This window comes from Mercenaria mercenaria, chromosome 7, assembly GCF_021730395.1.
Source record: "Mercenaria mercenaria strain notata chromosome 7, MADL_Memer_1, whole genome shotgun sequence".
In the NCBI taxonomy this organism is placed as follows: Eukaryota; Metazoa; Mollusca; class Bivalvia; order Venerida; family Veneridae; genus Mercenaria; species Mercenaria mercenaria.
Genome location: NC_069367.1, coordinates 22,288,683 through 22,302,450, shown reverse-complemented (window position 1 = coordinate 22,302,450; position 13,768 = coordinate 22,288,683). Strand labels below are relative to the sequence as shown.

The 13,768-nt window shown below is 32.6% G+C and overlaps 1 protein-coding gene across 2 annotated transcripts in view; it reads right to left on the bottom strand.

Moving 5' to 3' along the window:
• The window catches only part of LOC123554762 (retinal guanylyl cyclase 2-like), an 89,576-nt gene that overhangs the window by 39,535 nt on the left and 36,273 nt on the right, over nt 1–13,768 (bottom strand). The window lies entirely within an intron of this gene.

Sequence of the window (13,768 nt, the reverse complement as noted above, 5' to 3'; positions counted from 1 at the left end):
AGTAACTAATGCAACATAAGATTTTACTATTGTATCAAATTACATTTACACACAAACACACAGTATAACAGCTGTCAACAAAAACGAAACCTTCATTGAGTTTACACCTGTAACAAAAGCAATCAATAAAACTTCATTCCAAACCATTGAAAAAAAGAATACTCTCTGTACAAAGTTTGAGACTTGTAATAGAATACCTAATAACCAAATATCAGCATAGCAGTTTGAAACTGAAATATGGATAAAAGGAAAACAACGATATCAAATAAAGAGCACGTGAGACCGCGTGAGTATCATATTGAAATAAAGCTAGTTCCGATATACATGTACTATCAGGATTGTTGCTCTCTTTCAGAGCTCAACAGATACTCATTATATTTTACAATATCATACTAGATCCGGAAATCACTGTCACAGCAGATAATTGATTGCACATTTCCTGTTGCGTATTCATGAGAGAATAGCCGGCAATTTATTTGTTTTGAGATTCACGTGCAAGCCTCAACTGGAGAGACAGACAAACAGACAGACAGACAGAGAGAGGGGAAAGAGAGAGAGAGAGAGAGAGAGAGAGAGGGAGGGGGGGGGCTTAATTTTGTGCACTTTTAAACAAATGTCATATGGATAAATACAGCCTTGAAATACGATAAACTGTATTTGGCTTTTACTGAACTTAGAGTATCTGTCCATTATCAATCCATTACGTAATAACTCTCTTTATTTGTTTGTTGTACTTTGAATTCATTTTTTAGTTCTTTTATATGTTGGAGGTAGATACTAGTTACAACATATTTCCGACAGTCTTAACGTTGCTGTGCCTAAAATTTCGAGTCTGACTTAGCCGACATAATACAGAGAGGACTTGATATCAACTGCTGTGTGTATGATTCATTAAGCTTGCCTTTTATAAAATTTTACATGAGCATTTTATGCTTCAGAATTACATTTCGACACAACTTTTATTTACACAGTGTTGTAACTTTTGAACAGTGTTGGAATAATGCACCATTAAACGGTTGAAACACCACTGTGGCGTGTTGCCACTGACCGGTCACAAACGGTGCCCCATTCCGTTCCTTATTTGTTTGAATGTCACGGCTGTCTTTTGCTGTCTGTTCTTTCCACTTGTCGCAATAGTGGGAATACATATTGCGGATCGTGGAGCCGTGAGATCAATTCCCAGGCAGTTTCCGAGTGAATTCACCCTGTTGAAATTATACTGTGTGGTGCATAGCCGTGATGGAATGGTTAGATAAATCAAACACGCATCTGCTATGTTTCGACTTTTTGTTTTGTCTTTTTAAATAAAATCTATAAGAAGATCTTGTGGAAGCATAGAATATCAGCAGAGTCAACTATTTATGACATAATGCGACGTCTCAGTTTTTGTGGTGGAGAAAGATCCGCATTCTTTCAGGCACAAACTGGCACCTGGCAGAAATCCATCGACCTTCCATAAACCCTCTGGAAAGCTTCCTTATGTGGAAGAAAGTAGATACCGAGCAGGTTTTCCATCTTACGGTGGCAAGAGGTGAGTTGTCTGAAGCCAGCAACCAACCACAGAAAGAGGTACCGTACCCTATTTAGATTCTTCTACGTCTAATATACAAAATAGCCGACACAATATCGATGCACTATGAAATGATACTTTGTTATTTGCTTAGTCATTTCTTGAGGTGTGGTCGCTGTTACTATTTACAGTTATTCTTATGTCATCAGTAGAAAAAATGTCATCTAGTCTCTTTTTTATATATTTTCACTAAAGATTTGAAGGAATATTTCTTTTATCAAAAATGATTATTGATAACACTTATTAGACTAACTACATGTATTTTGGACAATATTTGAAAGTGATTTCCTTTTGAAAACTGCTTCATGACAAACCTTTTTCAAACGATTCACCTAGACCAAGGATTCAATATATACCCATTTGTACCTTCAAAATCATCCCGACAACTCAAAAATGTGAAGGAAAAATGTCATATTCATATTGTAGAGTAAATGAATATATACCAATACAGTGCAGCCTAAACAGGGGCATACATAAGATTTTAACCGGCTGCCTGAAGGATTTACATTCACAGGGATGTATATTCAACTACCAGAAACAGGTCAGCGTTCTGTTACCGTTAAGTAAATTGCAAAAGAGTAAATATCATCACGGTGAAGATGCGTACCCTGGATATTGCCATTTAATGATAAGGTATTTTTCCGAAAACGTGTTTATTTTTCGTCAACAAGGTAAGTAAAACACCTATTTCCTATTGTATTATACTTCTATAGAAGAAAAGAGCATTGTTTTTAATAACTAGATACTGTGTATGTGCTTTCACAAGCGTAAAATTAGTCAATCTTATGAGGAAATGCTAAAATTTGTGATAAAATGGCATCTTTATCATCTGATAAATACAGGTCGGGGACACATTTCTTCCGGTATCGTCACTTATTGTCTTGTGATAAAAATTCTGAATCGTATGATTTATCTAGTTACATACAAAGAAAATATGTGCAAAATTTCAGCTTTGTAAATGTTTAAATGACGGAGAAATCGATGATAAATGAGCGTCGATGGTGTACTGTGTATTGAAAATATATGTACTGAGTATTGACTTGTATCAAATTTTACTGTACTGTGTATTGTTTACATTATCGCTGAGTTTTATAGAATTAATCTTACAAAATGTACATTATCATTTTCTTTCCAAAGTACAAAACAGTAATTTCTTTAGCCCTGAAGATACGTGATGTTTTACATTGATTTTTATAGCGTTTACTCTGTTGTAATTCATGTAATAAGCTCTAAACGTAACTCTCTGTCACCATAGTGCAACAGCGGGTAATATGTTTTGCTACGTTTAGCAGTTGTAAATATATATATATTTTCTATTCTTCCATTGAGCATTGATTTTAAGTTGATTTTACACGAATTATCTCAAAAACAGTTAAAGGTATTTTTTGTATAATTTTGCATTGGGATGTCACTAATACTTACTGTCAATATCTAGCAGAAAGTCCAGCCCTACTAATAAATACTATATTGTGATTTTTTTTCCTTGCAGATTCAACTTATTTATGTGTGTTTATGGCTGGCTTGACGAACGAATTTAAGGCCATTGTATGTCATTTTGTTGAACACCACCAAAATGACGAGAATATTATAGTACGCTAACGTCCAAAACGGCAAAAAAGTAAATTACAAGATTGCACCAGACATATGCAGAGAAAAAAGCAGAAAACACTGTTGATTCAGAAAATATCAACATACTTGTTTCAAAAAGGAACCCGTTCACAAAAGAGACCAATTTGCAACAGAAAGAAACCTTTGATTTGTACAAATGGTGAGTAGCCTGTTCATTTACGGCAGTGGAAATGTATGCTACCTACCTCGCCATCTAGCAGAACTCACCATTTACACATGCTACCAGTACAAAAATATAATCTAGAGACACATACACGGCGGTGTACATGGAACTTTCAATGTTACACAGAGTGCAATTCCATAGCCAGGGTTTTCAGGGAGTATTATTATACAGTCTATGAAGAATGTGACAAAATAGATGGATGAATAAATAGCCTTTAATCAGTTTAGTTGCCAAGAAACGGGTTTTTTTTTCGATTTTATAGTTTCCTATATTTCTTGACGTCGCAAAATGTTTTCATCGACAACTTGGTTAATACGAGGTTTAGTGAAGACTACAAATTTGTTTGAAGAGCAGGCTTATAACTCTTCCACTGATTTTACAGTTATACAACTTCTTGCATAACAGAGACCGCGTTTCTGACGCTAAATTAAGAGGAAAGAGAAAAGCAAGACAGACGAATACTTATTTACATTAAAAGAAGCAGCTAGTTACTGCATAAATGTGATGAGTATACATTACTTCCACATAAGATTGGGCATTGATACTGAAATAGGTTCCGTTGTGACAGATTTTTTTACCACCAAGTAATATTGTAAAAGTAATGTTTTACTTTGATAAAGTAAAAAATTCATGTACATTGAAATATTTATTAAACAAACTTGAAACGTAAACACAAATTCATAAAATAGCAAAGATAATAATAAGATGGTAGAAGAACTCTATAAGAGTTGTTTTTCGTTCTAATCCTTTCCACCAACTATACTTGTAATGTTAGTAAATAAATATAGTTATGTATATTGTTGGGAATAAATATATGTTTAAACCAAAGATCATAAACATTTGACATTCAACAGTTTGTATACATGAAAAAAATCGAAATGCTCTTCAAGTGAGTTTCCGATCTTTTTTATAGTTCGAAGTTGACCTTGACAATAAATATACAATTTTGGTCAACAGGGAAGTTGGTCACATAAAAGTGATAACGAATTGTTTGCATAGAAATGACATATATCTTGCAAATGAAGTGTGCAAAATACTTTCAAGAATAACACATGGCACTGATTCCTCCTACATTTAACACAAATTGCTCAGTGCATATGACTCTCATTTTGTTTCGCATGAAGCAAGTGGTGAGCTAATTACCTTTCTGAACAATGCATTTAAACCAATATAAATAGCTTTGATTATATTATTTAAGAAAATTTCAAGTGAAACTAGTTCGAAAGTTTTGCGTTAAATGTGTCTAGGGTTATTGAGGAGGAACAACTTTAAAAGTTCAATGCCCCTACCATATTGACCTTTGAACTATTGACACCATAATCGATAAAGGTCGTCTATTGACCAAAGTTTATGTCTCTTTGTAGTATGAAAGCGAAAGGATAACATATTTTCATGTTTGCTCTTCCTATAAAGTGAGACCTTTTCCACACTTGTCATCATATCCTGTGTTCCATTATTATAAAACTTAAATTCACGGCTGAACTTGTGGCTGGGTCTTTACTCGGCAGTGACTAGTCTTTAGACAGTTTCTCGGAGTGATATTGGCATATCGCTGTAATTGTAAGTTGTAATAAGAGTGTTCAAACTGGTGCTTGTTATTTTCGCTGTGAAGTCTAACTTCATCTGTAAACAGAAAAAGACATTCCATCATTTAGGCCAATGGAATTACATGCCTCGCCTATCTTATGACCATAAATGCTGAAAACATGCACATTTTCAATATCAATACTCAGTACACCAAACTGCAATACACAGTACAAATATTACTTTGAAAACTCAATACACAGTACACCATCGACGCTCATTTATCACCGATTTCTCCGTAATTTGAACATTTACAAAGCTGAAATTTTGCACATTTTTTCTTTGTATGTGACTTAATAGAACGTACGATTCAGATTTTCCCCACAATGCAAATAGGTTATGGTATCGGGACAAATGTTTTTACGGCATGCATTTATCAAATGATAAACTTATCATTTTATCAAAAATTTTAGCATCTCTACTTAAGATTGATCCATTTTACGCTTGTGAAAGCATATACATAGTATCTAGTTATGAAAAGTAATGATCTTTTCTTCTGTAGTAGTATAATACAATAGTAAATCGGGATTTTACTTACCTTGTTGACGAAAAATAATCACGTTTTCGGAAAATACCTTATCACTTGGTGGCAATATCCGGTGTACGCATCCTCACCGTGATCATAAATACAGATAATTTGTCACATCATAATTTTAAAATGTACTTTATGTGGAAACTTGTTTGTTCTACGAGAAAATAAATGGTTTGTTGCATTTGAAGAAAAGCACTACAAACACACACGAGAGTTAATTATCGAATACTAATATAAAGCAGAGAAATCTGGGTTTTTTTAACTTAGCCGGTTGACATTTGCTGGTAAATGTTATGAGAGGCACTTCAAAGAGTTTGATGTCAGAAATGTTTCTATATGATCCATGGCATAAGAACAGTTAGATATTTAATCAATGTTTCAAGTACATTAATCTTGATGTTCTGTCACTCCTTTTCAGGTAAAACACGAGAAACCAATTAATTAATTTCTGAAAGGTTTCTTATAAAGATGATTACATACAGAAAAACCACGATAAACCAACTTTAAGAAACAATACAGACCAAAACAAAAACGCTTAACATTTGTGTGTTTCTTACATTTATATTTCCGGTATAAAGAAAGATGCTTTTACTTTGAAGGGACAATGATTTTGAACGAAAAACAAAAATAAATAAAAGATACAAAACGAAATGATAGCAGCAGCGGCGTGTTTTAATATGTTAACTCTATTAATTTTCGAATTGTTGAATATTTAAATCAATTTCTTTCGTAATTTCCAATGTTCTTAAAATAAACATTTTTTGTAGTTTTATGTTTTAGAGGCTCTTTTAAGAAGTATGTAATATCAATATCATGTATTATGAAGGGACTGATCGTGATACGTCAAAGCTATTAGTATGTTGCAAGGATCAAAGAGATTTCTTTGATATCTTGGAAACTCTTTGAAGTTTCTTCAGTTAATATGAGATTGTTCTAAGTGTATTTCTAAGTTTCTAAAATTTGTTATGGCGTATCAGTTTATAAAAAAAATAATTTCTATATATATGAGCTAAGATTATATGTTACTGAAGATATATAATTTACGCAACTGATCCATTTAAGTTTTTTTTTCCTTAGAAACGCAAACTTCTTAACAGATTTTGTATTTAACCTTACTTAAAATACTTCGTACAATTCAGAAATTTGTATCATATTCAAATAAACGGAATGTCATGCCGTCTCAGATAAAGATAACCAGAAGTTATGTGGCCGTATAACGTGAGCTGCTACATGTACCACAATGGTGGATAAGTCACGCTATTACGAAACATTTAATTTCAACTGAATACCATGTAAAACAGTTCAGGTTGATGGCAATGTAAGTGATTCGATCGGTAACTACGTCATGTGCGTCTTCTTTCCATGAAAATGTCAGTGTGTTGTTTATACATGTATCTGGTTGACATGAAATATAAAACAATGTACTGCAAAATTTTCCGATGTTTATTAAAATTGGTAATTTCTTTAAAGCTGTATTTCTTATATTATTATTATTATTATTATTATTATTATTATTATACCACATTTATATAGCACTCTTTTCATGCACTTGTACACGTTCAAAAGTGCTTTACAGAATAAATTGCAAAAATACAAACAAATACGTATACAAAGATAATGCATTCCACACTAACAAAAATCATGAATGAAAACAAGTATAATTTAAAAATGTGAAACAGGTTGCAATTGGCTAAACTGTTGTAGCTAGTACTCATTTTCCGAATAATAAGTAGTAATTCCATTATAACAATACGCCATGCTTTGATTCAAGAAGTGTTGAAAAAAGAGAAAACGATATGACAACTGTCTGAACGGATCATCATAGTCACCGGATATTAATAATATGTATGGCAAACAATGAAATTTCAGTTACAGTACGGAAAATTTAACACCAGACAGTAGAATATTCTTATTACAGATTTCGGACAGACTTTTACAACTCCAAATGTATTACGCCTGACTTAAACGTTCTGAAAGTGTCAGTGTCATCTAGCAAGTGTTTAGTGTCTTTCACCTAAAATAACTAATACTAACAGTTAAGCTGGCAAAAACCTTTCTTTTCGAAGATCTAATATTTTTTCAGGTCCCTGTTATTTCTTTGAACTAATGGGATTGCTGTTTTAAGAGAAATCTGAAACAAAACAACCTAGTTTCTTGAATATACGTTAAGGGTTCTTCTTGTTTACTTAATATATTAGACGTGATTGCAATGCCAATGCAACTACCAAAATAATTATGCAAATATGTCCTGAAATGTGTTTTTACAAGGTTTTACTGATATAAAGCAAAAGGTTTGACTTATTCTAAATCATCCTTTCTCAACACTTAAGACATTCTTTTATTTTGCGAAAAATATTTTTAGAAATCTTCTTTAGGTCGTGAATACATGTATTAACACAATATGGTGATAGTGACATCGTTCTTTCTCGTTATATAATTCTTAGCACGCTGAAATGTTTCTATATTTCTATCATTTATTTGGCGAGAGATCAAATGTGAAAAAGAAAACCCTGAAATCTCGAAAATAAGCCGCGGCTTATTTTAAATTTTCTTAAGGATTTGGTGGCTTATTATCGAGACCGGCTTATTTTTGAGTCCGGCGAACTTTTGAGTACATATATTCAGTAACGGTTTAAAAAGTGCCGAAATACTGAAGATATGGGTGTCTTCTAGTTTGCTGTTTGGTATAATTCAAAACATCGAGTTCAAGTTAAAAACATGTGCCTGTCTGACATATCAGTTTGGTTACAATATTATTATAAAATTTCTAATGAAATTTCAGATTACATAGGGAAATTAACATCCATAGATATTTTGTACGTCGGCCAACTTAAACCAAATATACGACGACTTAAACTTACATAGGTGTGTCAATAGCAATGATTGTGTTTTATAAATAACTATCTAACAGTAATGCTGGCAAAACCTTTTTTTGAAGATTTATATTTTTTTTCTTTTTTGCTTTTAAATTTAGGTTTGCTGTTTTAAAGAATCTGAACAACAACTAGTTTTGGATTTATTCAAAGGGTTTTGTTTATTAATTATTAACGTGTTGCAATGAAATTGCAGTACCAATTTATGCAACTATTGCCATCTGCAAATTTTTTGGTTTTACTATAACAAAGGTTTGATTCTATATCCTCCAACACAAACATCTGATTTTGCTTTATTTATGAAATCTTCTTTAGCGGCTGTATTAAATATGGTGTAGGCTTATTTTCGTAACCCTTATTTCTAAACCGGCTTATTTATCGGGAGAGATCATGGGATATTTCTTGACTGCATTCAAGTCTTGCATGAAAATTTAAGTCTTTTATAAAGAAAAGCTTCAGTGAAGTCACTCATTTACTTTGTTCATATTTCTATCAAAATTTACTGTATTCTTCATTTCATGCCCAGTTAGAGAAAAAAGCTTTCTCCAATGAACACCTTGACAATAAGACATTATAAGACAATTTTATAGATTTTATCACGTGGTCTAAATCAAAATATCTGTATTTAATAAACAGTTGAAACTTAATAATCTCGAACTCGCTCATCTTGACAGGTCGGCCGTCTCGTCATATTTTATGTCCGTTGAAGTAAAATTCGTCATCCTGCTACTTCGGTTGTGTCAAAATGAATTTTAAATCCCGTTAATTCACTTCAATTCCTATATCGTATTTCAATTGCTTAGTACCCTCAGAATATTTGTAAAATCATATTTTGTTTTATACTCATATCCATGAGGCTACGACAAAAAATAAGTAAAACACATGCACTAAGTCTAACTTACAGTATATTTTTCAGTCGAAGTTCGGTCTCGAACTTTTACGCCCGGTTCCTTAGAATTCAACATAACAAATTTCTACTAGAACTAGTGCATGATTTCCCAGATTGATATTGGAGACTCTAAGCAATTCATGTTTAATTTTTATATTTAGTTAACCTATAAATCAATTTAATATTTTATACGTAATTATAAGATTTATTTATACTGATAACTGTGTGAGCATTATTTCGGGAGACTTTACAATCTTACGTTCAAAAGCTGTCTTAACTACTCCTTGCTACTTGGGCGCTAGATATTCTATGATAACGTTAAATCGTGACAAGCGGTTTTATAAATACTCACGCTCTGTCATGGCTATCGTTCAAATATAAAGTCTGAAAGATGTGTTAAGTACTTTCTGTCACAGTGTCTTCTTGTCCAGCCCGGAATAATCAAACATTTGACAGGTCTCCCGTAGTACTTAAAGATAAAACATATCTCAGGAATCTTGGTGACTTTACCAATTACTTGGTCTTCGTCTTATTTGTCCGTTAAAAACTTCGGAAAACAGCCTACATATGGAGGTGTTAAATGCAGCATAGTTAAGCCAGAACATTAAAGCAAGTTCAGTTCTGCAAAACATACTTTATATAAAATGAAAAAGACAATAATCATGATTTCGAAAACGCTAAATGTGTAATCAGTTTATTCATAATGACCAGCTGTTTTAACTAAGACAAATATGCGTTCCTTCCTTAGCACAATTTTATGTCATTACATCGTTTCTTCCAAGTAAAAGTCCGTATTCTTTCTCAAACAATGACTACAATTGTAGCGCCTTCAGTGGAGCGTATCTTCGCCTTCATAACAAATTTTAGAAAAGAAGGGACATGACATTTTACCAAATGAGACGAAACTGTGTTTAAATATAAAAAGCTGGTCATAATTGTGAAATAGCCTGCAAATTTCAGCTTATGAGATGTTTATATATTTTACGGATCTCCGAGCTGAAACACACCCTAAACTGAAACCTAACCAGAAATCGTGAAAGACATTTGTCATGCTATAATTTCATCAATTAAAATGACACATAAATATACGAAATGTTGATCTTGTTAATCAAAGATCTTCGTGTGCTACGAACGTCTCGTTACGTCAACACTCTCGTAGGTGCTGCGGTCCGACACTAGTCAGGTAAACAAATGTGGTTAAGAAAAAATATAATGGAAACGACTATGAAAAAATAAAAATAGCGTCAATGAAGTTATGGTAGCCGGAACTAGAGTAAATGTGACCTAAGTCTGAACTTGACATCGATCACGGCAACAGGAAATTGTCTGGAAAGAAGATATGTATGCTTACCAATATGATTAGCATGCAGATAGCCAGAACAAATTTTGTTTACAAGTGTTAGTTTCATACGTAAACAACTACGTCACTAAACGACATTTCTCCAGCGTTTAAATCTTGAATTATTCAAATTATGCATAAGCAGTCTCGTGCCATCAGAATTCTGAATAGAATTAATAAGACATTCGCACGAAGTTTACGTTCAACATTTTTTTCATGATAATGCGAGTATTTGTTGACATTTTGGCAATACAAAAAGCTTAATACACATTACAGAAAATATGTCGCATTCGTGCATTTAATTATTGTTGAGCATTGCGAACGCAAATAATGAGTCAAAAAAAGATACGGCATTACTAGGCTGATTTCGGCATTTTCAGGAAGTTTATTGCCTTTAATTGTTTTTCATTTGATATTGTAAAATAATCGAGAATATCAATTAAGACCATAATTCTGACTACTCTCTTATGCATAGGTAGTGCACATTTGTGTGTGTATAAAACAATGATATTGTGTCGTTACTTGATTTATCTCATATTCTAATATCGCTACGATAATTTAAGTTCCAGTGATTTTTACAGTTCTAGTTAAGACATAATTTCTAGCAAAACCGTGTTTTAACGCTATTTATACACGATGGGCGGTTATACATAACATATAATAATTTCACGAGGGCGCAGCTATAAATTATTTCGATTCTTGTATATCTTTTATAAATATTATGTAATATTTCATTGGCGATTGTTTGGCGCCGTGAAGTCAATATAACATCGTTGTGATGATTTAAATGTTGTCATTATAATTCTACTACCATCAGTTACAATTAAACAGAGAAGGCTGAAAATGTGACGTTTTTGTGCAATAAAATAACTGTGTGTACGTCAGAGTAAATACGTCATAGCGGTAAAAAAATAATAGAAAATAAGTAAACTTTGATAATGTTAGAATCGAGTTAATATATACCAGACGATGATTTAATATTTGAGTTAAACCATTAATTGTGTATGTGATGCGTATCATTGTGTAAACTTATCCGAATTCATAACAAAGGTTTTATTCTACGGAAAAAGAACAACCCGTATTATTTAGATTTATTATATACATTCTTTTATCTATTTCAAATCATCTAGATTTTACATAACCTAATATTTGACCATTTTATCTCGTTACGAATATCTAACATACGTTTCTGGGAAAACGTTTGAGCTCGTAGATGAGTGTACTAATCATTTTATATAGTTTCTATAAGTTTTTTTTTCACTTATTTTAATAAGTACTATTTTAAATGTTCATCGAAATGCTGCTTAACCTGAAGGGCAATCACATCTATTGCTCCCCAGTTCTAGTTTTGGTCAGTCACATTCATGCCAGAATTAAGGGTGAGGTTCAATGCTATCACAAATACTGTTACATTTATTTATCATAAACGTTTTAAACGCTAAACAGTCAATTCAATAGTCTCGCTGCCTATTTACGAAATTGAATAGTACTATTATACACTGTTGTCCCAATTTGTATGTCTATCGTACTTTGACAGACATTTTGCAAAACACTTGTAGACAATTTGTTTTTTTCATGATTTTCGGAAGAAAAAAACAGATTACACCGGATAAAGTTAAGACAACGATAAATAGCAGATGAGATGAGCAGTAATCAAAGGCGGAATAAGGTTTCAAGGACATTCGAATTAGGTTGTTAGAATGCATCGTCTAAACGTAATGTACTGCGAGTTTTCATTTGCAGTTCTAATTGCCCTACTAGCTTTTACATTATAGGCTTCTTGACCGGCAAGTTATTCAATAAGTGTCTTATTACATGACATCAGCGATGAACTTTCACAGTTGTTGACTAATTAGCCTAGAAAACGCATGTTAAATATAGATCAGTAACGAGTCGGCGTGACGTTACCCCCACCCCCACCCCCACGCCACACAAACACACACACCTAAAAAATATCAGTAGCGTAGAGCAAACTATGGTTTAGCGATTTATATTATGCAAAATAGTATATATGTATCAGAAAACGTTTAACATCTCTTTCATAGAATAAAATAAGGCTTATTTAAATCCCCATACTGTTTAATGGTGGGTTCAAATAACTATTTATAAATACGTGACAATCCATTTTGAATTTCATTTTTTTTTTTAAAAAACAAAACAAAAACAAACAAATAATACACAGCGCAATTGTTAATTTTGTTTGCTTTATAGTTGAGCTTTAGTATTTTGAATCCACTGTTTCATGCCTGTTAATTCAGTAATTATTCACTCAGACCATATTCAGGATTTCCATCAAAATGATGCAATTACTGAACATTTGTCATTCAGAAACAGTCAGAATGTCAGAATGGTAAAATACCGTTGTAAATTAAACTTTCGGCAATTACTGTTATGGTATTTCAGTTTGCAATAGCAATTTAGAGTGGAAAAGTTCTGGACACGATAAGGTAGATATACTCAAGTCCCGATGATAAATATAGAATTAGAACGACAACTGTTCTATCGATAATGATAATGTCTGGCCAGTTATTGTCATATACTTCTGGACAGAATTAATATAAACTTAGTGTTGAGTAAATACATTTGATTTTCTAAATTTTTTTTAAACAATGCACTGTGTACAATAATTTATTAATAATAATAAGTGGTGCAGAAATAATATTAAGGTAATCGTGTTGGTCAAAACTGAAATACCAATCGTTTGCATTTGAATTCAAAATTGTATTACGTGGAGGTATGCTGTAGAACAATAGTCTAAATCTCTGCCAGAAATTTTCTAGTCTCAATGAGTGAGAGTTGGACTTGTTATGATATTCCAAAGTCGATCAATGTATGATTTCTCGCGACTTGACTGACATAAACTGAATGCACCTCTTCCTTAAGGAAACTCAACTGTCAAATATACTGTCTTTACAATTAGCTTGTCATTATTGTCCTTGATACACTCATTCCTTTTTGTAGTGCCACACTTCTCACACAGTTCAGCTTATCGTATAGAATCTTCTATATTTCTCTTTATGAAAGTGGTGAGTAAGTCTCAATCATCGAGAATAAAACTGTCTTTTGCATATACTATATGCTATCATTCGTGATAATTTGCCTCTTTGTAAAGAATCAATCCAGCTGCCGTAGGGAAGGTCGGCGATTCTAGACAAGTACCCGCTCTATTTGGGACACCGTTGTCTTTAT